The 22702-nt window shown below is 49.9% G+C and overlaps 1 long non-coding RNA gene across 1 annotated transcript; it reads left to right on the plus strand.

Annotated features, from left to right (window-relative positions):
• Positions 1 to 19893: 19893 nt before the first annotated feature.
• On the plus strand, positions 19894 to 22102 carry LOC124250637 (uncharacterized). Its single transcript, XR_006891589.1, has 3 exons — positions 19894 to 19993; positions 21467 to 21529; positions 22071 to 22102. It is a non-coding gene; the product is annotated as an uncharacterized LOC124250637 (long non-coding RNA).
• The last annotated feature ends 600 nt before the right edge of the window (positions 22103 to 22702 follow it).

Here is a 22702-nt window from a genome sequence, read left to right on the forward strand (position 1 = left end):
TTAGGTTTAACCCAAATGGCTTCTTCATGTACTCTAATATATCCTATTGCTTGTCGTATATCAGGTATATCAAAGGAAGTGAAATTATCATCAAAACAAATTTTTGGCAAGTTTGGGGACGGGGGTGGGGCTGCTGCCCAGTGGGGCTTTGAAAGTGGTGCGTATTGGGTCCAGGGAGACCCCCGAAGGTCCCCTGGTGGGGCTCTGCCCTCCCTGCTGGGTTGGGAAGGGGTGACTCCTTTTACCCAGCACCTGCTAAGTGCAGAGGCTCCCTGTGAGAGCAGTTCATTTATTCCGCAAAACAACCTTACACGCTGGGTAGATTTATGCCTATTTTACAGACGGGGAAAGAGGCACGGAAAGAGAAAGTGACTTGCCAAGGATCACCCAGCTGATGGATGAGCAGCAGAGTCTGGGCTGGAACCCCGCCTGCTCTTGGCACCCCCAGACCCCCACTCACACCCACACCTTGCTTCTGACTCCTGGAGCTCAGGTTTTCCTGAAACAGGGCAGAAATAGGCTTCCTCAGATGATGATGATGTAGAAACATGTTTATTCTCCAAGAAAAGATGCTCATGGCATGTCTTAAAAGCCGGAGCTTGCATTCTCACCCCAAAGGGCTGGCCCACCTCATCCACCAGGCTGGGCTCCAGGAGACTTGGCTGTTTCTAGAGGTATGGAGGGAGCATCCTAAGAGGTCCAGGGAAGCAGCAGGTCCAGAGCTGCCCTCCTAAACAAAGACGTGGACGGGGACGTCCTGCACACTGCTCATTAGACAGTCACCACGTTCTGGTCCCTCGCCAGATGCTTATATACAAAACATCAGTGGAAAGAGATCCAAAAAGCAGGGAAGAGCTGTTGCTTCAGAGAACTGCACGGCTGGTTCAGGGACGGGGAAACTTCCCACCGCTTCCTTTCGTCCCCGTTGAATTTTGAACCATATGACTACATTATCTGTTTAAAATAAATAAATAAAACTAGGATTTTTAAATAAAGATGACACCACATATAGTTGGGGACGGGAAAAGGTTACAAAGTAGCTTGTTTAATGTAATCATTTTTTATGTTTTAGAAATGTATGTATGTATGTCACCAATAATGGGACAAACTGCCATCGTGGACCTCTTGACGGGATGCCCTGAGGACCCAGGATCGTTTCTATGGTGTTGCTGCCAGAAACGCAGAACCTGAATCTACTCATATGGAAACACAAGGCAAACCTTCAGGCGTATTCTACACAAGGACCAGCCTGTCCTCACCCAAAACGTCAAGGTCGCGAAAGAAAAAGAAAGATGGAGGAACTGTTTTAGATGAAAGGAGAGCAAAAACACACAATTACTAAAAGTAATTGTGAGGTCCTGGATTAGATCCTGGAGCAGCAAAAGAAAATTGCTATCAAGGACGTCAGTGAGACAATTGGTGAGGTTTGCATAGAGTCTGTAGACTAGATCATAGAATTGTGTCGACATTAAATTTCCTGATTTTGTTAATTGTATTATGGCTGTGTAAATTAATATCTTTGTTTTCAGGAAATATGTAATAAAGTATTTAGTAATATTGGGGCAACTTACTTTCAAATGGTTCAGAGAAAAAAGTTTTATATAAATATGTAAGTATTATATATATATATATATATGTAGAGAAAGAGAGAGAAAGGAGAGATGAGACAATGACAAAGCAGATGTGGCAAAATGCACATCTGAGTAAATGGTACATGAGAGCTCTTTGTGATATTCTTGTAAGTTTTCTTTAAGTTTGAAATTAGTTCAAAAGCGATAGAAATATATGAACCAAAATCTTATTAGTGCTTATTTCTGAGTGGTGGGATTGTCACTGAGTTTTCTTTTCTTTTTCGTGTCTGTAATTTCTTTTCTTTGTTTCTTCCTTCTCTCTCTTTCTTTCTTCCTTTTTCTTTTGAAAAAAAATAATTCAAATCTAAAAAAACACTGCGTGAGTCTCCCTCCCCGCTGAGGGGTCCCCCTCTCAGAGATTACCACCGCTCCATGTTTCTTGTGTCCCCTTGCAGATGTATTCTGATCATGTATGTCTAGGTAGCCTGTCCCACTTTGCCCCCCACAAATGGCGGCATCCTGTACCTTGGTGTACACACCATTCTGTTCCTTGCTTTCCCTCAGTCAGCACTATATCATAATCCCTCTATATCAGGACATGTAGAACCACCTCATATTTTTAAGGGCTGCCTAGAATTCCATTCATGGATGTGTCATAATTCATTGAACCAATCCCCATTGTCGTGGACATTTAGTCCTTTTCCAATCTTTTAAATTACACCCACTCCTTTGTGCACAAGGTGTAAATAAAGGCATAGGATAATTGCCCATGAATGGGGTTGCTTCATGAAAGCACACATGCCTTTTCCATGTTGGAGGCTGTCGTGGTTGTCCTGCAGTTTTCACACTGACAGTTTCACAGTTTCCACGTCTGACCAGCCCTGTTTCCCCACAGCCTCCTCACTCGGCACTTCACATTTTGGGATCTCTGCTGATCAGACAGATTTTTAAAAAAATGACATCTGGTTGTCGCTTTAATTTGCATTTCTGTTATTATAAGTGTAGATGAGTATCTTATCATTTGCTCTAAAAGCCATTTCCTTACTTTTTCTCTCTGTCATCTCTCCTTGCACTTATACGAATGGTGGGAATTTTCTACCACAGACCTAGCCCTCCTAGGGGGAGACCCATGGCTTTGATGTCAGGCTGAGCCCCCTTTTGACCCCCTGGGGGCTGAAAGGAAGAGGATCTGTATCTCTTTGTGCATCCAGACCACAGCCGTGAGTCTTCTTTCAACTTTTCTACCTGTAAACCGAGGACAGTAATTTACCACGGAAGCTGGGAACGTGACTCAGCCCAAGCCCAGAGCAGCCCCTGCTCTCCGACCAGCAGGCTGAGGGTGCCCGTCCCACGGCAGGCCGGTCCTCAGACTTTGCAGCACGCCCACCCCAAGGAACAGAGCCTCTCAGTCCCTCTGGGTTTCTGTTTTCTCCCATGTCTTTAAAAAGCTGTGGTGGGAACAGAAGACACTCAAAAGAGGCCCTGAAAGGCCCTTTTGTGCTGCATCCATTCCAGGAACCAGCTCAGTGTTCTCTGAAAGAGAAAAGACTGGACAAAAGCTGGCATCCTAAGAACCCCGGAGGTCAGCCCCTCATTAATTAGCCGCTGGCGTCCTTGCCTCATTAGTATGCAAACACAAGCAGAGCAGAGCTTCTGCTCCACGGAGCTCCCCCTTGACCCAGCTCTGTACAGATCTTGGGTTTAGAGGTGGGACTTTTTTTTTAGTTATTTTAATGAGGTCATATTGGCTTCTAATGTGTAAATTTTAGGTGTACATTATTATATATTGTTTTCTGTATAGATTGCATCATGCTCACCCCCAGTAGTCTAATTTTTGTCTATCACCATACATATATGCCCCTTTACCCCTTTCGGCTTCCCCTCACCTCCTTCCCCTCTGGTAACCACCAACTGTTCTCTTCATCTATAAGTTTATCTTCCACATGAGAGTGAAATCATATGGTGTCTGTCTTTCTCTGTCTGGCTTATTTTGCTTAGCATATTACCCTCAAAGTCCATCCATGTTGTTGCAAATAGCACGATTTTGTCTTTTTTGTCGCTGAGTAGTATTCCATTGTATAAATATATGCCACATCTTCTTTATCCATTCATCCATTGATGGGCACTTGGGTTGCTTCCACATCTTGGCTGTTGTGAATAACGCTGTGATGAACATAGGGGTGCATAAATCTCTGAACTGTTGATTTCACATTCTTTAGGTAAATACCCAGGAGTGGGATAGCTGGATCATATGGCATTTCTATGGTGGGATTTTTTTCCCTCCAGCATTTGCAAGGAGATATCCTCAGACAGGGGCTTTTGCTGCCTGGGGACCTGGCTGAGGCGGGTCATTTCCAGGTTGTCATTCATTGTCTTGATCATGCCAGCATTGTGGACAGAGCCTGGGGTTTGGAACCAGATAGACTGGGGTTCAAATCCTCGCTCTGTCCCTTCCCGGCTGGATGACCTTGGCAGTTGACCTCTCTGAGCCAGCATTCTCACGGCAAATACGGATTTACAACAGTAGCTCCTTTGCAGGTGAGGTGCTGGTGTCTTGGGATGCAGAAAAAGTGCAGAAAGGGGATTTGGAGAGATCACAGAAGAGCAGAACCAGATTTCGTTGGCCAGCCTTTTCCTCTAAGCAGATGAGACCAAGGGAGTAACCACTGAGCTCTGAAAAAATGCAATCAAATTCTAACATTTCCCTTTGGGTTGAAATTCAACAGCTTCTATTGCCCTATTACACTCAAGGTTAAAAAAGAAAAGAAAACAGAAAAAAGGAAAATCCTTGTCCTGGCTCCTAAGGCCTGTGTGAGCTGGCCCCTGTCCCCCTTTCCAGCCACCAATCCATCACTCAGCTGTGGGCTCTGGGGCCTTGGAAGTGGGGGCATCAATTAAGGCCTATGAGCGCCTAGAGTTCCCTCCACCTCCTCCAGCCTCTGACCCCCGGAAGCTCCCTCTGCCTGGACTGTTGCCCGACTCCTTCTCCCCTCTGACCAACCCTTGCTCCACATTCAGTTTTCAGCTGCAGCATCACCTACTCGGGATGGAGGGTGGGGGTTCCTGAACCCCTGGATGGGTTGTTTGCTCCTACGAGCCCCTGCAGTTTCCGTTCTGTAACACACACTGCACGTGTCATTTCTGGCTCCCTGTTCTCCTTGCAAGCTCCTGGAGGATGCGTTCCTAGAGCTGGCGCTTTGACTCATTGTGACTGGCACATAGAAGGGGCTCGCTGAGCATCTGGGCAAAGAAGAAAAGGGGAAGAGAAGGGAGGGAAGCAAAGGATAGGCTGGCGGGGAGACGTGGGCCCCCACAGCAGAGGGCAGCCACCTGTGCATTGCCCATATGGGGAAGGCTCCCTGGAGATGGGGACGGGGTGGGACGTAGGCAGGGTGGCACTTTAAGGAACACGCACTTTGAAATCCCTTCTGAACTTTGCTGAGTGCTTCACTTTGAAGCTTCAAAGTCATTTGCAAACCCTAATTATCCCTCACACTGTAGCCCCAGGGAGCTGCCAAACTTGGCCTCAAGCCTCCTGTTTGCAAGTTAGGAAACTGAGCCCCACAGTTAAAAGTTTGCCTGAGGCCGAAGAGGAAATCAGCCTAAAGGCTGCTCATTCCTCAGGAAACCACCCAATGGAACAAGAGCTGGAAGCTGAGAGTACTTTGGGCCTCAGTTTACCTACATGAGTGAGGGACACCCTCTGCTCTACTATTCCTTAATTCCCTGCTGTGGATTCACCAACCTCAGGGATGACAAAGAGGCAGCACCCAGGCAGGCCACATTTGGTCCTCAAACATGTATTGCAAGGATCTCCGTGTTTTTTTTAAAAAATAGAAGATTTTGTATAAAAATCTAGATTTGAGGATTCTCTTGAAAGATTGAAAAGTCTGGCAACACTGGACCCATAGATTTCATCCCACACGTGTAAGGCTGGCTGGAGCTGAGCAGTGGCTGCCTCTTTCACACATGGCATGTGTTCGCCAATTTATCCCAGCCCCCAGTGCTCCCTCTTATCTCTGACCTGGCTCCCTTCACTCCTTCATGAAACCTGCTGAACCCTCTAGGCATTTAAATCACAGCTCTTGCAGTATCTCTCTCTCCTTAGTCACTACCTCTAGCTGTATTGGCCTTCTCTAGGTTCCTCCAAAAAGCCAAGCTCTTTCCAGCCACAGGGCCCTTGCATATGCTATTTTCTCTGCCCAGAACACCCTTTCTTCCACAAGTCTCAGCTGAAGGGTCACCTTCTCTGTCTGAATTGGGTTCCCCTTTATATATCTATAGTTGTCTCTCATGTCACATCACAACTTGTCATTATCCACGAGTGTGCTTATTTGTTTGTCTTCTGTCTCCTCTTTGAAAACGTAAACTCCAAGAGGACAAGGACTTGCTTGGTGTTATTATTTGCTGCATCTACAGCATGCAGCCCAGAACCTGGCACATCTTAGGAACTTGGTAAATATCTGTGGCATGAATGCATGAGTGGGACTCTGCCAGGCCCATGGGTGTCCACTCAATGACAAGTGGCCAGTCATCCTGTCTTCTGGTGGGCTTGGTGAAAGGATGCCATTTTCCCAGCCTCCCTGTGGGATTCACTCAGGCCCGTTTGGCAGGCACTTGTGTTCCCTCTTCCAGAAGCCCTGGGATGGAAGGTGAGTGAGATATTCAGGGACATTGCTTTCAAATCTGGGTACATTTGTCAGGCAGGTACAGATGACTAAAGTGATCAAAGGGACGATGAGATGGCTGAACTACAAGATGAAGCTTCTTCCAGATGGAGAAAAGGAGGCTTGGTTTGAATTAAATCTATCAAGTTGCAAAGTGGATGCAGAGAGAGGATGATGGACACACAACCTCAACTATTAGGAGAACGAGAGGTCTCCCTTGAAGTTTAAAAGGGTTTAAGGCAAAGAAAAGCCACCTTCCTCAACCTATGTTACTCAGAAGGACCTGACGATGTTTTCTACCCCAAGAGGCAGGGTGGGCCAAGAATAAAAACAGGTTTAAGAAGGCTTCAAATTGCTAGGTGACAGATCTGAGGCTGGGCTGGAGGCAGCGTATGGTGGGTGTTGAGTGAATGAGTGATGGCACAAATGTCATAGACAGCAGCATCTTCTGCCCTAAGTGCCCACCAGACCCTGGTCAAAGCAAGAGCACCGGGCTAAACAGATTCAAACGATCATTTACTTGATGCTTCTGGTGTCTGCAAGCTGTACCTGATGTATGTTGAAAAGGTTCATCTTCCAGGCTTGGGGGTCAGCCACTTGAAGGAGATGAGCCACAAGGAAAGGTCCAGGGAGAGGATGGTGAAGCTGACGTAGAAATAAACATTCGGGTTTGGCATTTCACGCTGTGGAATAGAATGGGTCTCTAAAGAGGGCAAAAGGATGAAGCGGCATGAACAGGAATCACCAAGATCCGGTCAACAATCTCCTCCCGGGGGCCGACCCAGTGGCGTAGCAGTCAAGTTTGCACATTCCACTTCGGTGGTGCAGGGTTTGCAGATTTGGATCCCTGGCGCGGACCCACACACTGGTCATCAATCCACGCTGTGGGCGCAACCACATACAAAACAGAGGAGGACTGGCACAGATGTTAGCTCAGGGACAATCTTCCTCACCAAAAAAAGAGAGAACCTGCTCCCCAAGACTCCAATTCCGAGAGCAATAGCTCCTCATCACTGGCCATCCCCAGCTTCTCCTGGCCTCCTGCAGCAGCAACCCGTCTATACTCCAGTAAAATGAGAAAGACCCGCCAGAGGACAAACGTGGGACTCGTGGGTGAAAGCTAGGGGTGGTAGAGAAGGCTGCTTATGAGAAGATGCAGCATGTTTTTGGTCATCACAAAAAGGACTTTAGTGAAGACCAATGCTCCCCAAAAGGGAACAAGCTATCTCTAAAGGTAAGGAGCTCCCTGTCACTAGAGGAGTACAAGTGAGACTCTGGAGCCCATTTTCATGGCTCTTCTAGATGGGATTCCAGCATCAAATACTGCCGAGGGTCTTCACTTGCTGGTCGTGGATGGCCGTCCGGGGGAGGGTATTCAGACCCCCTGATACTGTATGCAAGTTTTTTTCTGGATGACCAAATTTTTCTCTCTAGGGAAAGTGCTGAGAACATTCTTCAGCTTCTCAAAAGGGCTTATGACTCAAAAAAGATTAAAAATCACTGAGAGGAACCAGTGAGGTCTCCGCTTCCCAAACTTGGCTGCACGTCAGAATCATCTAAGGAGTTAAAAGAATATGAGAGCCCCGCTTACCCCCAGATCCCACTCCAAGCCCACTGAGTCAGAGCCCCTAAAAGTCTGTGTTTTTTAAAAGCTCCCACTGGGTGATTCTGACGCCATCAACCAAGGTCCGCTCTGAAACCTCTAAATCGTGGTAACCAAAGGCCCCGGTGAATTTCAAGAGTCTCTGCACCCCTGAAGCTGTAGTATTCCAAGGCCGGGGTCACAAAACGGGACCCTGTCGGCTGCTCTGACCTGTGGATGTGTTTGTTCAAGAAGAGACTAAAATAATAACTTTTAGTCAATGTTTAAATATTGGAATATTTCACACACACAAGCCAGATTTTCAATTTCTCCCCTAAAATTAGAAAAGCTGGCAACATTTGAGCCTCATTCCTGAATCTCAGTATTCAATTGGAGCTTATTCAGTTTGCAGTCCCCACCGCTCCCTGTTACCTATAACCAGCCTACTTCGCTCTTATGTGTTAACTACCCAGCCCTTGAAGGCACTTAAGTTTGAGACCCCTATTTGAAGTTTCCCCAGAAATTCACCAGCTTGGGAGTTGGTTGACCTTAAGGTGATTTCGAAATTGAGACAGGGGCGGTCTGCTCCTGGCTGAGCTGGGAACAGAGGGGCCTCAGGTCCACACTTTTCCCAGCCCCCTGCCTCCCACCCTGTGGACATCTAGGAGTTGTCCTGTAAAGCCAGCTCTGGGCCAGGGACTTCAAAGCCAAACAAGATCCAAATGGAGTTGGCACTAATCCTCTTCGGCCTCGACCTGTTTTCCTCTGCCAGGCAGAACCCTCCCGCCTCTGCTCGCTTCCTATTAAAATTAACAAGCGTTGCAGGCAGGCATCAAAGCAAGATTTGTGCCTTTAATATTCCAGGCAGGCCCAGGCTGTGATTGCAGCCCCTCCCCCCACCCCCTCTCTTCCAAATGAACTGGGAGACAGGGTTCAGCTGGGAGTGCCAGAATCAGAACACTGGCCATCCTCCTCTGTTTGATATTTGCACCAAGGAAAATTCCAAGGCCAGCAGAACATCTTCACAGCAATTTTCTTCAAAGTGCCCCGCAAAAACTGGCCAATTATTCTTAAGAGGTACCCTTAGAAGGGTGTGTTATTATCCCCATTTTATTGGCAGAGAAACTGAGGCCAAACGACTTGCCCAAAGCCATAGAGAGAGTGGGAGACGGAATCAAAGCAGTGGTAGCATAAACCTGTGTCCATCTGAGGCTCTCTCAGACCTGTGTCTGGCCCAGGAATCCTAGCACGGTCAGGCTCAGATGCCCAGCCGGCTCTCGTGGCCACCCCTCCTCGTTCTCACTCTGGGTGTCCCAGACCCAAGCTGTGCTTTAGGTCAGCGACCCCACAGGCGCTGCAGGGAGGAACAAACCCTGTCATCAACCCCTTTACAACGCAGGAAATGACTGCAGTGCATAATTACACTCCTTCTATACAACCCTCAAACTGCTGTCTTTGTTATTAGAATTGTGGATGATCTGATTATTTTTGGAGAACTATGTATTTATACTGGAGAAATCAACAAATTAAATACCTAGTGAGCTATGGTTCCGAGTTATTAGTGAAAGCCCTGACAGGTGGGGAAGCGCTCTACGGTGTGAGCCATGATCCCTCTACCTGAAGGACCCGATCAAGCAGAAGCCCACAGGCCCCCAGGATCTTGGAACTGGAGGAAACGCTGGAGATCTGGCGAGCTGGCTGTTAGGAGAGCACATTGCAGGGGCTGCATGGCCCGAGATGCTGAATTCGCTCCCACGACTTTGGAGGCAGGCATGGCCAAAAAGCCCCGGCAGACAATCGACAATTAGTGAAGTTTCTAGAAAAAGTGGCTTTGATCCCAATGCTTTAGATACAAAGTGGTTTTTTGGGGCTGAGGAGGTTGCCACTCTAGAAGTCTTAGAGACGGCCATCCTCCAAACAGGTGTCTCTTTACCAGCACCCCGAACAGAACTGGCTGGGGCCTGGCTACTCTTCTAGCTAGGGACACTTCCTCGTTGTTTCGGGGAAACTGAGGCCCAGGGCAGGGAAGTGGGCTTGTGAGTGAGTGATGCCAGTGAGAGAGTTTGGAGACTCAGTTGGCGTGAGTCCCAGGCTGGTCTTCTCGCCCTAGGAGAGAGACAAGAAGGCAGAAGAGAAAAAGCGAGATGTGAGAGGGTATAGGGGGGAATGAGAGAAAAGGAGGTGGAGAGATGAGGAGGAGGAAGAAAGACAAGAAGGAGAGGGAGGGAGAGTGAGAGAAGGGGCAGAGGAGAGAGGTGCACAGGGGGCGCCCTCGTTTATTTCACCATCCGAGCGTATGGTTCTGTGATGCTCGCCAATGGCTTCTTCTCTAGGTGCCTCAGCTCCCCAATTACACCGTAAAGCCTCTTCTTCTTTGTACCCCTGGGAGAGGCATGTGGCACCATGTGGGGCCCTGAGCTGTTGCTTAATCCAAGCAGGTGTTTCTGCGAATGGCCACACTCTGCAGTCACCTAAGAGGTTTCAAAGGCCCTGGGAGCTTCTCTTCACCAATTCCTCACCCGCCCAGCTGATCCACACGCACTGGGGGTGGAGTGACAGGCAAGGGACTTCCCCTCTGGGGCCTCAGGCTCCCAGTCTGCAAACGGAGTCAGGATTGAGAGGACCACATCATTGCCTTTAGAGCTCTGATGTTCTAGAAGCATGTTAGCTCCTGGAGTTCCTCTGCTTCCTTCTTCCTCAAGAATTCCTGAGAGGCATTGCAGGCAAACGCAGAACTCCTTCCTGTGTGTTGATTTCAACTGGAAGGAAGGGTTTCTAACCAAAGGGGACAAAGTGCAGAAGCCTAAGACGAACTTCGCTGGCTCGACCATTCTCCCTGTGGGCTCAGTGCTGCTCATGGAGGCCTTGAAGGCCGAGGATGCAGCTCCAGGCTGCCCCCTCCACTCACCGCCCCACCTTGAGTGGCCTTCCTGGGCATAGACCAGGATGTTCATCTTTACCTCCCAAGGTCACTTTGAGCCCCCTGAACAGGGAAATTATTAAAAACCAGGAACGTAGGAAGACGGAGACACGCTGTGTGCCTACAAAAATGATATAAAGTGGCCCCAAAGCGAGACTGGCTAGCTCTATGTCCCACGGAGCAATCATGGAATACAGTGTGTTAGGAAGAATGCTGGACCACGTAGAGGAGACCCAAATGGCCCCAAATCTTATGCTAGTGCGCTCAGCCTCAGTGGTCATTAGGGAAATGCAAGTTAGCAACCCAGGAAATGCCATTTCATATCTGTCAACCTGGCAAAGAGTAAGTCTGACAATACCGAGTGTTAACAAGGCCATGAAGAGCTGGGCACCTGAGTACACTGGTCGTGGGAGTGTAAGCCCCCGTGGTGAGCAATCTGGGAATGTCTAGTCAAGTAAGATAAGCTTGTTCCCTTCGAGCCAGCAAGTCCACTGCTGGGTGAATTTCCTCGAGAAACTGGCACATTTCGCATGAGGAAACATGTACATGGATGTTCATGGCAGCAGTGTTCATAACAATGAAAAAGTGGAAACATCTAAATGCCCATCAACAAGAAAAAGGATAAATTGTGAAAGTGTCATGTAATAGGATACTATAAAGTAGTTAAAATCATAGATTTAAAAATGCTAAGCAAAAAAAAACAAAACAAAAATTGTAAAAGGCTACATGGAGAATGATGCCATTTTATAGAAGGTTTATAAACCTGTAAAACAAGACTGTGTAATTTTTATTGACACATATGGAGGTAGTAAAAGAAAAACATGTGTGGGCATGATAAACGCTTCGGTCAGAAGTGGTTCCCGGGTTTGGTGGTGGGGTGAGGAGGAGAAATGGAAGTTTACCCAGAGAGTTTCCACTGTTTGTTTTGTTTCTTTAAAAAGCTTAAATGAATAGGACTTAATGTTCATACGCTGGAAAGTTTCATATTTAATTTTCTATTCTTATCTGTTTCATTTATTTGAGGAATATTAGCCCTGAGCTAACATCTGCTGCCAGTCCTCCTCTTTTTGCTGAGGAAGACTGGCCCTGAGCTAACATCCATGCCCATCTTCCTCTACTTTATATGTGGGACGCCTGCCACAGCATGGCTTGCCAAGCGGTGCCATATTCGCACCCAGGATCCAAACCAGCGAACCCCAGACCGCCTAAGCAGAATGTGTGCCCTTAACAGCTGCACCACCGGGCCGGGCCCCTTATCTGTTCTAGAAATTGTTCAGAATAAAAGATAATCATTTTTTTAAAAAAGAAGAGGAAACAAGGAAGAGCACTGGGCCAGAGTTCCCGTTGGGATTCCAGGTGCAGATCTGCAGGCCCCCCCTGTTGCCTTGGGTAAGTCCACTGACCTTAAGGGCAGGGCTTGTGCTCAGTGGTTTTCCAACCAGTTCCAACTGCAGCGCGCCCCCTCTCCAGATAAAATGATTGCGTGAGAGGTGGGGGGTGGGATGCATGGGACAAAGCAGATTTTAAAAACAGGAACTGCTCCATTTAAACTGGGGAAGTGGCGAAGGGATGGGACCTACCCCCATCGGCAGCAGCCCTTGCAATACTCCTGCATGAACCCCAGGCTCTGAGCGTGCACAGCGTGAAAATCCCTAGTGCAGCCCCAGCGTTCCATGAAGAGCCCAGAGGTGGCACAGACGGGGAAATGAAGGGCTGAGATTAGGGGGAGGCCAGTGAGGCACCTGGCGAGCAGAATTTAGGGAGGTACCCCCTCTTGGGGTTGTTCAAGTGCCGCCCTGCTCTTGTGAGCCCCCACAGAGACCTGCTTGGTTTCTCTTTTTCTGATAGCTCTGGACATGCTTACTGCTCCTACTAGAAAGCAAGCTTCTGAGGACCAGGCCTGTGTCTGGCTCACTGACCCCATCCAGAGGGCTAACCTGAAGCCTAGCACACAGTAGGTGCTGAATGTGTTTGCTGCGTGATTGACTGAAGGAAAGAGGGAGGGATGGTGGGAAGGAAGGGAGATAAGAAAAGTGAGAGAAGGAGAAAAGGAAGGGAGGAAGAAAGAAAGAGAAAGAAAGAAAGGAAGGAGGGAGGGAGGATGGGAGGGAGGGAGGAGGGAAGGAAGGAAGAAAGGAAAGAGAAAGAAACAAAGAAGAAAGAAACAAAGAAAAGAAAGGAAGGAAGGAAGAAAAGGATGAAAGAAAGAGAGAGAGAAAGGAAAAGAGGGCCATCTGTGAGCCTCCTTCTCCGTTTCCTCCGCCCCAGTCGGGCCTGCCAGCCAAGCTGGACCAGCACTTTGCTGCTGGGGGCAATGAGCGTGGGGAACTGTGGGCTTTGGCTTTGCTCGCTTTTCCTCCAGGGCCGTGTGCAGAGCGGAGGGTTTCGCTTGCCCGCTGGGTACTGACTGAATCACAGCTCGGAGCTGGAGTCCATGTAATTAACCGGCAGCCGTGAGCCCTGGGGAGGCTGTGAGGCCGCCGAGCGCACAGGTGATTGGGAACCGAGCAAGGTGGCTCCTAATAGCTGTGGCCTGATCCTTACCATCCACAGCGCTGGGACCCACCTCCTCAGAGGCTGGTTACACACTGGTCGTGGGTGTTTTTGTTTTGTTTTGTTTTGTTTTTACCAGGGCTCCAAGAGTGGAATTGGGGGCCAGAAAAGCAGAATTCTGTGTGTGTATATTTTGGGTTGGGGGAGAGGCTCTCTTAGAACTATCCTGAGAGATCAAGCCAGCCTCCTTAGCACGTCAGCTTTCTCAGTTTGTCTGTCTGTCTGTCTGTCTCTTTCTCTCTCACACACACACAGATACACACTGTTACCTTAGCTGATGGAACAAATTTCTAGAAAAAATACACTTAAAGGAAATGTGAAGAAGCTTATAGTTTATCGAAATCTAGAGAACGTCTTCCTGATGATAAGATCTTTAAATCTCCCTCAGCGGATCCAAGACAACTTGGGTCACAAAGAGCGAAGTGTCTCCTCAGCCCAGCAGGGGCGGAGTGAGCAGTGCATGGGGTAGGGGGGCTGCCCTTGCTCGACTCAACCAGTCTCGCGCCCCAAAGCCCAACCCGCCAGGGTGTGCGGTTCCGTGTGGGTGGTCGCCCCTCTGCACCATGCTTTTGGGATTTGTGACAAAGATGTTTGCTCTTTATGTTCTTTGTGGTGTCCTAATTCTCCTTCAAGCTTTCTGCCTAGTGTCTCCTGTCGTGCTCTTTCCGCTTACTATCATCTTCCTTCCAAAGATGACAAATGAGGTTTGTCATGCCTTGCCAAAGCACTGGGACAGAACTCCAGGTATATCTGACTCCAAATCAAGCTTCATACTATCTACCATTCCTCGAGCACTTGTGTGTTAAATGCCTGATCGTCTTCGTTAACCCTCACCACAACTCCATGAGTAGACTCAGTTATCCTGATTTTATAGTTGAGATCCACACGGATAAGGGAGCTTGCCTGAGGTTGAACAGCAAGCAAGTGGAGGCGCTAGAATCAGAACTATGCGCAAAGAACTGCAGCCCTTGGTCTTCACTATGCTCTCTCTTGCTAGAGTGTGAAAGGCTGATGAGACGTGCACACTCAGCGTAAGGATGACTACACCATGGCTCACCCTCTGGCTATTAATGGACCATAAAGCTGGGAGGTTCCTGACATACCATTACACTTCTTCACACTTATCGAAGTCTGAATATAGGAAGTATTGGAGGAGGAATTAGGGGAATGAAGACTCTCAGAAATTGCTAGAAGGAGTGTAAACTAGTATATGATCTTTGGAGACCAATTGCCCCTCACAACCTAGCCATCCTCCTTCTAGGGATGAGCGAGTCTTGTACACTCACGTGCATCACATGAATGGGGATGTTCCTTGCAGCATTTTTATAATAAAGAAAACGTGGTATAAGGGTCCAGGCAAGGGCAGGTGCAAGGAGGCCAGGGAGGAAACCAGGCCTGAATCCTCTTGGGAGACGGTTGCTCACACCAGGTGGCAGCGGTGGAGGCAGACAAGCCTGTGGGAGAACCGGGTTGGAGGTGAGGTGGGGACAGCTGCTCAGTTGAGGTTGTGTTGACTCTGAGACGCTGTTTGACATCCGCACAGAGACGTTGAGTAGCAGCAGGAAATATGGGTCTAGATTTCAAAAGAGAGGGCCCAGCTGGAGTGTGAACTGGGGGGCACCAGCACACACACGGTGTTTGAAGCCAGGAGCCTGTGAACCTTTTACTTCTTATAAATAAAAGAGCTGAAGCAAATATGACGATGTTGACATCTGTTAATTCTGGGTGGTATATACACTCTGCTTGTAATACTAGTCTTTGTACTTTTTAGTGTGTTTGAACTTTTTTATAGTAAAATTAATTAATAAACAGTTTATAAGACCACAAGGCTCCAAACTGCTGAACAGTTCTGTCAGGAGTGCCTTCGACCTAAAGTGTGGGTGCTAGCAGCGAGTTAAGGAGCCAGGTTCAAATTCCCCTGCCACCAACCTCAGCTCAGTGACCGGAGGTGGACCCTGTCTCTCTGGGCCTGTGTCCCCACTTGGACAACAAGAAACTGGTGCATGGCTTCTCAGGGTTCTTTCAGCACTGACCACCCAGGATTCAAGCTGGTGCCCCACAGGTCCCCTGCCTGCTCTGATTTTGTCCGCCACCTCTCATGCCTGTCCTATAGATAAGGCCACAAGTACCCCCATAAGAGGGCTCCTGTAGGTGGAGGGCTAACTTTACCTCCAAACAGATGGCAAGTACAGCAAAGAGGAGTCAGAAAGGACAGGGCCCCTGGTCCCCAGGCCCTGGGACCCCAAAGGAATTAGGCTGAGCTTAAAGGCAGGGAGCCCAGAGACTAAAAGTGTTCACAATATGTACTGCTGACGAATGCATCCTGCTCAGGACCTCGGGCCCAGTGGAAGAATAGTCTATGAGCCAGAAACACACAAATGGGTGTGTGGCTGAACCAATCTGCCAAGTTGTAATAGGCAGGGGTAATGAGAGTAGTAGTAATAATAGTAGCAATAATATTTATGTGACGGGTTCTGAACCAAGCGCTTACCGTGCATTCTCTCACGTAACCCTCACAACGACGGTGCCGTGGGGTTATCACTTTCATTAGCCAGACTTTGGGGATGACGAAAGTGAGGCTCACAGAGTCAAGCAACTTCCCCAAATCACGCAGCCGAGAAGGAGCAGAGCCTGGATCAGAACCGAGGCAGTGTGACTCCAGATCGCAAGGTCTTGACTGCGCTTGGGGAGCAACAAGTTCCTCTGAATCTCTCCGACGAGAGCCAGAGAAGACAGCCTAGCTGAAGCGCTGTTCATTGAGCCATTTATTCATCATCAGCCCATAAATATCTACTGAGCACCCACTGTGTGGCAGCACTCAGTGTGCCTGGCCCTGGGGATGCTGAGCTTAGCAGCCTCTGTTCCTGAGAAGCCTGTGGTCTAGAGAGAGGGGTCAGTTTACAAACCAGCACGATAAAACCAGTGGGCTCCCGGCTGCGTTTGTCCCGAGGGTCCCTGTATGGGAAAGGAGGGTGATCCCAAGAGCAAAACGTGGACCAGGGTGTGGAGTCGTGAAGTGAGACCTCTCTCTGCCATCATCACATGGCTGAACCTCCGTTCCTAGGCCGTGAGTTCCAGAAAGTTCTTTCTGGCAGAAACTGCTGGGCCCAGGAACAGCACGAGGCTAGCTGTTACCTTTATGGGAAGGGAAAAAGACGCAAACCCTGTCATTTTATCTTTTGTAAGAGGTAGAACCTTAGCTGCTCCTTTGGCACAAACTGTTTCATTGTTCTGAGAAAACCACTTGAGTTCACTTACATGTGAAGCACAGGCCGTCACTGGAGAAGGAGCTATTTAAGGCTCAGTGACTCAAAGGAGGTACAATGCTGTGTGATAATAAAAGAGTTGCTGCAGGCAGGACTGCCTCTTTGCTGGAGTTCTTAACCAGGACCCCTCAGGGGTCCACCAATGGGATTTAGGAGAGCCACAAAACCCCTGAACTTGTGAGGAGAACCTTGTGTCTTTGTGCATTGTTTTCTGGATGACGGTCCAGAGCTTTCATCAGATTTTCAAAGGGCTCCTTGAAGCCCCCAGAAGGCGAAGGATCGCTTCCCTGAAGAAGTATTTATTTCCTAAGCGTGGATTTAAGCTGTACCCACCAGCCATTGCGTGTTCTTGGCGTGGCACGTGTGTTCTTGTTTTCCTGCTGCCATGCAGAGATCCGCTGAGACCCAGAAGATGGCCCAAAGGGCAAAAAGGGGAGTGTGGATGGGCTTCCCCAGGGACTAGGGGAAGGGCCATGTTAAAGGAACTGGACAGCCTGGGCACAGTTCAACATGGACTCCACTGCCCGGTGCTAAACATGGTCATTTCATTCTGCGCAGCCCAGAAATTGGGAAATATCTTCACACTTGGGGATTGGATTTTGATATTACCATTCACTTGGGGTATTAAGCAACATTGCAATGTCAACCATTCAAGGAAGAAGCAATTCCTGGCTCAGAGAGTGAGGGGGGAGGAGAGAGGGCTCAGATGAGAGTGAAGGAAAATCCCTTCCTCTTTCCAGGCTCACTTGGTTGGACAAGACATTCTAAGGCATTAATATCTTCTAGAGGGCACACCCGAGAGGCGGGGGGAAGGTGGCCCTGCCAAGACATGGGCTGGGGCTGTGCCGGGAATGCAGGCCCAGGAAGACGGATCCAGCCTGTGGACTCTGAGAGCAGCCTCATCCAATTCTGGGTTTCCTGGGCTGAGATGTCCTCCTGACCTTCTGAACTATATGCTCTGCTTTTCCTCCCCCTTGGCTCCCCAGTGCCCAGCACAGTGCTGGCCCTTTGAAGGTGCTAAATGAGTGGACGTGCCTGGATTCCCTACTAGGCTGTGAACTCCCTTCGGGCAGAGACCACATTGGATCACTACAATATTGCTCCCACCTACACCTCCCCAGGGCCCCATGGATGACCATGGGGAGGAATCCCTTTCTCCTCACTAGACATTCTCATGGTTCCATGGGTCAGACTGAGGCCTCAGTGGTCCTTATGTGTGACCGATGGAGACCCCACTAACGTACCAACAGGGAGGAACTGTCTCCACTGGTTACAGCCAGGCTCCACTTCTTGCCTCTCCGAATGATGCCAGCATCTTTCAGCAGAGTCCTCAGCCCCCATATGCAGGATGCTCGCGAACCTGTCCACTCGTCATTCACTCACTCATTCACTTGTTCTCTTACATGCCCCCTCACGCTCTCATTCATGTCTTCAGTCATTCAACTATTCATCTGATTCATTCATTCATCCAACATCCACGACACAGAACACTGTGCAGGTAGGGAGATGCTCCAGACATGGGTCTCGGCCCTGAGAGCTCCCAGATTGAGGCGAGGGGCATCAGAGCCACGCACACAAATAATCATACAGCAGAATAGAAAGTAGCAAAGGTCACAAGAAACGTACACATGCATCACTGAGGGGCCACAGAGGGAGAGGTTTCTTCCAGCTGAGAAAGGGAGAGATCAGAGGCAGCCTCCTGCAGGAAATACAACCAGAGGCAACTCCAGAATTTCTACGTGGAGAGAGCGTGAGGATGGCAGCTTGTGGGGGAAGCTGGATGCCGCATCATCTGGAGGGGATTGTACATAGGACTGAAGAGCCGTCAGCTGCCTCATCAAAGAACGGGGTTATGCTGGAGTTGGGGGCTGGTTAAATCTCCCCCAAATCCTCTCCTGCGTCTACCGCTCAAGAAATCACATTTGAGCTAATGCCTCGGTAAATGGGGAGGATTTATTGGGACTCAGGTGAGACGGAAAGGATGAACACCTGCCAGGAGCCAAGGCCTGGAGGTGGGAAAGTCCAGGCAAGTGCAGGGAGCCGGGAGGCCCTCTGTTTGGGTGGAGCAGGTAGAAGGGAGTCGTGGGCACTGAGCTTGGAAAGGTCGGTTGAGCTCGGCATGCAAGGCTAAGACGTCTGGGCTCCATTCAGCAGATGGTGGGGAGCCACTGAAGGTTTTGAGCAAGAGAGTCTCGAGGCCAATGCTGTTTTTAGGTGTGTGTCTGTGGGGCAGTGTGGGGAATGAAGAGGAGGATGCGAGACCACAGGAGGCTCATTCCAGGCCCCTCCTAATGTTTAGGGGGGCAGAGCAAGAGTACAATGGAGGTCTAATACCACCTGGCTAAAATGTTTAAAAGTTATACATCAAATTAACAAACAAATAAAACACATTCTATCCTCCTACCTTGAGAAATAGAGCTTCATAGCAACCTGGAGGGCCAGGTTCAAATGTGTGACCCTAGATCCTTATGCTGGAACACGGAGGAGCCAGGAGACCTGCCCCATGGCCCCAACCCCAGTCTGCGGCCCACCTCCCTTCTCTTCCTAGCCCTGACTCCTTCCCCGCTCTGAGAGGCCTCGCACACGCCTGCGGGCACCCAGCCCACACCTCCAAACTTCGTTAGCACCCCCATCAAACAGCCACCCCCAGCAACCCTCCAGGCCTGGAGGGATACACACTGGCTGCACGTCTGCCCTTGGGAACCTGGGGAGGAGGACTGAGCAAACCCTTGGAAGCAAGCAGGCTTGGGATGACAAAATTTCCAGAATCCAGGGTGCTCTGTGTGTGGCCTAGAAGGAGAGGTTGCAGGCTCCAGGTGGGCACATGCCCCTGACTTTGGGCCTTCTCATCCATGGGGGCTGGAGACCAGGACAGGACCTGAGTGGAGCCTTCAAAAGACAGGGTCCAGGATACGGCCCCTCCTGCCCATGGTAAGGGCTTTCACAGCCAGCCAAGGGAAGGAGAGTGAGGCCCTGAGGCAGGGTGGGAGCAGCCCCTGTGAAGGAGGGAACAGAAATGGTAGATAATAGAATGCACAGAACTCGGAGCCTGGATGGACGTCACTGCCAATCCGAGCACCGCAAGTACCATGTGAGCTGACCTGGCTCCCTGACACCTTGGCAGGTGGGCAGGCGGGTGGGTACAGCCACCTGCATCCCTTGTGAAAAGCCACCAGAATGACTGTACTGCTCTCGCTCTCCTCTGCCCTTCTTTGGCCTCTCTCCCCAACCTCCAGCCCGCGGCGTCTGGCTGCGCCGTGTGCAGGGCGTCTGGCCCCAGGGAGAGGTGGGGTAAGCCGAAGTCTACACCTACACGGCTATAAATAGGGAGACTCTGAGGACTGCTCACTCAGCCTCCCGCCCCCAGCTGTGACAGCACCGGAGCCTCTCGGACGCCTGGACCATGGACCCCAGGGAATGCTCCTGCATGTCTGGTGAGTAAGGATGCCCCCCTTGGGATCCCGGGACCTTGCACCAGCTTCCTACAGCGAGCCCAGGGGACTCTGATTAACGCTTCTCTTCTTTCGATTAGGAGGCGCTAATGGGTTTGTCTCAGACTGGCAACCTCTGGGGCAACTCCCACTCTGTTGGCCACCAGGCTGATGTGCTGACCAGGATGACTGTGGGGAACCTAGCGGCGGGCCACGAGGGTGGGGGACGATCTCCGGCCCAGAAGCTGGCAACCTGGTTTTGGTCCATTGCTGCTATTCACTTCTGACATGTATTATTTCCACAGTTTTCCCATCTGAAAACTAGGGTTACCCACCCCCAGCTGACCACTTCTCAGGGTTCCTGTGAAAGTGCTAAAATGAAAAAGCTCTCGCAGAGGCAGGGGAGTTATTAGAAGTGTATGTGGACTCCCAAGTCTCTGAAACCCCTTAATTCCACGGAAGCACGCTCGCCAGGAGGAGAGAGGTTAGGGTTCAGAGCCATCTGGGTTTTACGGCCTTGGGAAACGGTATCAAAAAGCCTTACAAGCCTCCCCGGTCCTTAACAGGACATGTCTGTACCAAAAACTTGCCAAAGACGCAGAAGCTTCCAGCATCTTGAAGCTCAAAACGATAGATGGGATTCATTTTTTTTGAAGTGTAGATGGTTTTTATGAGATGAAAACAAGCTGTGGTTGTGGCTGTCCCTTTGGGCTTGTTTACACGCTTTGCTGTTTCTCCCATGCAAGCAGGATTTCCATCTTGCCTGATACCTTGAAAGGGTGAGGACGGTATAAAAGGGTTCGACAGCCCCAGGGGACCTTGGGCTTGGTGGAGTTGGCCTAGACTTGTGGTTCTCAAACCTGATTGCACATCAGAATCATCTGGGTCACTTTCTAAAAAAACTGATTCCTGGGGCTGGCCCCATGGCGTGGTGGTGAAGTTCGCACGCTCTGCTTCAGCTGCCCAGGGTTTGCCAGTTCAGATCCTGGGCACAGACCTACACACAGCTCATCAAGCTGTGCTGTGGTGGTGTCCCACATATAAAGCAGAGGAAGATGGGCATGGATGTCAACTCAGGGCCAATCTTCCTTAGCAAAAACAGGAGGATTGGGGACAGATGTCAGTTCAGGCTAATCTTTGTCAAAAAAAAGAAAAAAAAACTATTCCTTTTCCTGACCCTGACCTATGAATCATAATATCTCAAGGACTGGTCCCAGGAACCCGCATTTTAACGAGTATCCTGGGGAGCGGCAGGGCTGATGCAACCACCCAAGTTTCTGTCCACGCACAGTGACTGGGAACCACTGGAGGGTCCTCACCACTCGGGGCGATGCTCGGCAGCATCTTCACCCCCTTGTCCAGTCACTGCCCCAGGACAGCCCAGAAGCCCTGCCACCGTGCCCGTCTGCAGCACACCTTGTGTCTCCCATGCCACCTCAGTCCTCACGTTTGTGGCTCTGTCTTCTCTTCTAGAAGGAATCTGCCTCTGTGGAGACAACTGCAAATGTACAACTTGCAACTGTAAAACATGTCGAAAAAGTGAGTTTGGGTGACCAGGGCACTGCTGGCTCGGAGCTAGGAAAGCCCGTTCCCTCCATCCTCAACCCTCCAGCCACGGTGGGGTCCCCGGGCTTCTGAATGCCTTTGACCCATTTGGGAGAGATCCGAGCTGAAAGCTGAGCTCCTCAGGGCTGCAGCCCCCCTGGGGATGCGGGATCCACGGTGTTTCCAGTGTCTGGAGCAGGAAGAGGCTTAGAGGAGCTTCTAGCCCGCCAAGTGGTGAAAGGGATAGAGCACTGGTCTGGAGTCACGAGCCCTGAGTTTTACTCTTGGATCTGCCACTGTCCAATCACCTTGGGCAAACCTCTTCCCCTCTCTGGGCCTCTGATGGACTCTGGATGACCCCTGAGATCCCCTCCATCTCTAACATCCCACACCTTCCTGTCCCAGGATTTTTGGTGATGTGGATTGAAGCCTGTGGCATGCTCTTCTTTTCCAGCTCCTCTAAGTGGTGGGAGGGGAAGAGGTAAGATGGGAGAGTTGACCCAGAACTGATCTGTTCCTCTCCTGACCCTTTCAGGCTGCTGTCCCTGCTGCCCACCAGGCTGTGCCAAGTGTGCCCGGGGCTGCGTCTGCAAAGGGGGCTCGGACAAGTGCAGCTGCTGCCCCTGAAACGCATCCATCGTACTGGGGGCGAGGCCTGGGAAGCATCTGTACAGTGTATTAGTCAAGAAGTCAGAATGATTGTACAATAGGTTGTGCTTTTTATATATTTGCTGTTTGGTGACAGTCATGTAAAGTGCTTGGAGCAATAAAGTTGTCACTCGTGGTTGTCTGGTGGCTCAGAGCACTGTTTTACCCTAACCCAGCAGGACTAAGAAGGGCTGACTCCATTGCAGATACAGTAGGGACCAGCCTGCATCCCTTCTGCAGATGGCTGCTAACCCCATGATCCCTCAGGCTTGCTCCTGCTGCGTGAACTTGCTGGACGCATGCACAGGACAGGCTGGGAGTATTGGGAGTCAACACCCTTGGGAACAGCCCTTAATGGATGACAAACAGGAGCTGGTGGATAAATACCCCCAGCATCTTTATTCTTACAGTGAGACATCTGAGATATTCTACACCATCCCCAGAAGTCCCCAGCAGCACTGAGCTCCAATAGCCCACTGTGAAACCTGCTCATTAACATGCCCCATATTGGCTTCATTC

Source organism: Equus quagga, chromosome 13 (assembly GCF_021613505.1).
Source record: "Equus quagga isolate Etosha38 chromosome 13, UCLA_HA_Equagga_1.0, whole genome shotgun sequence".
In the NCBI taxonomy this organism is placed as follows: domain Eukaryota; kingdom Metazoa; phylum Chordata; class Mammalia; order Perissodactyla; family Equidae; genus Equus; species Equus quagga.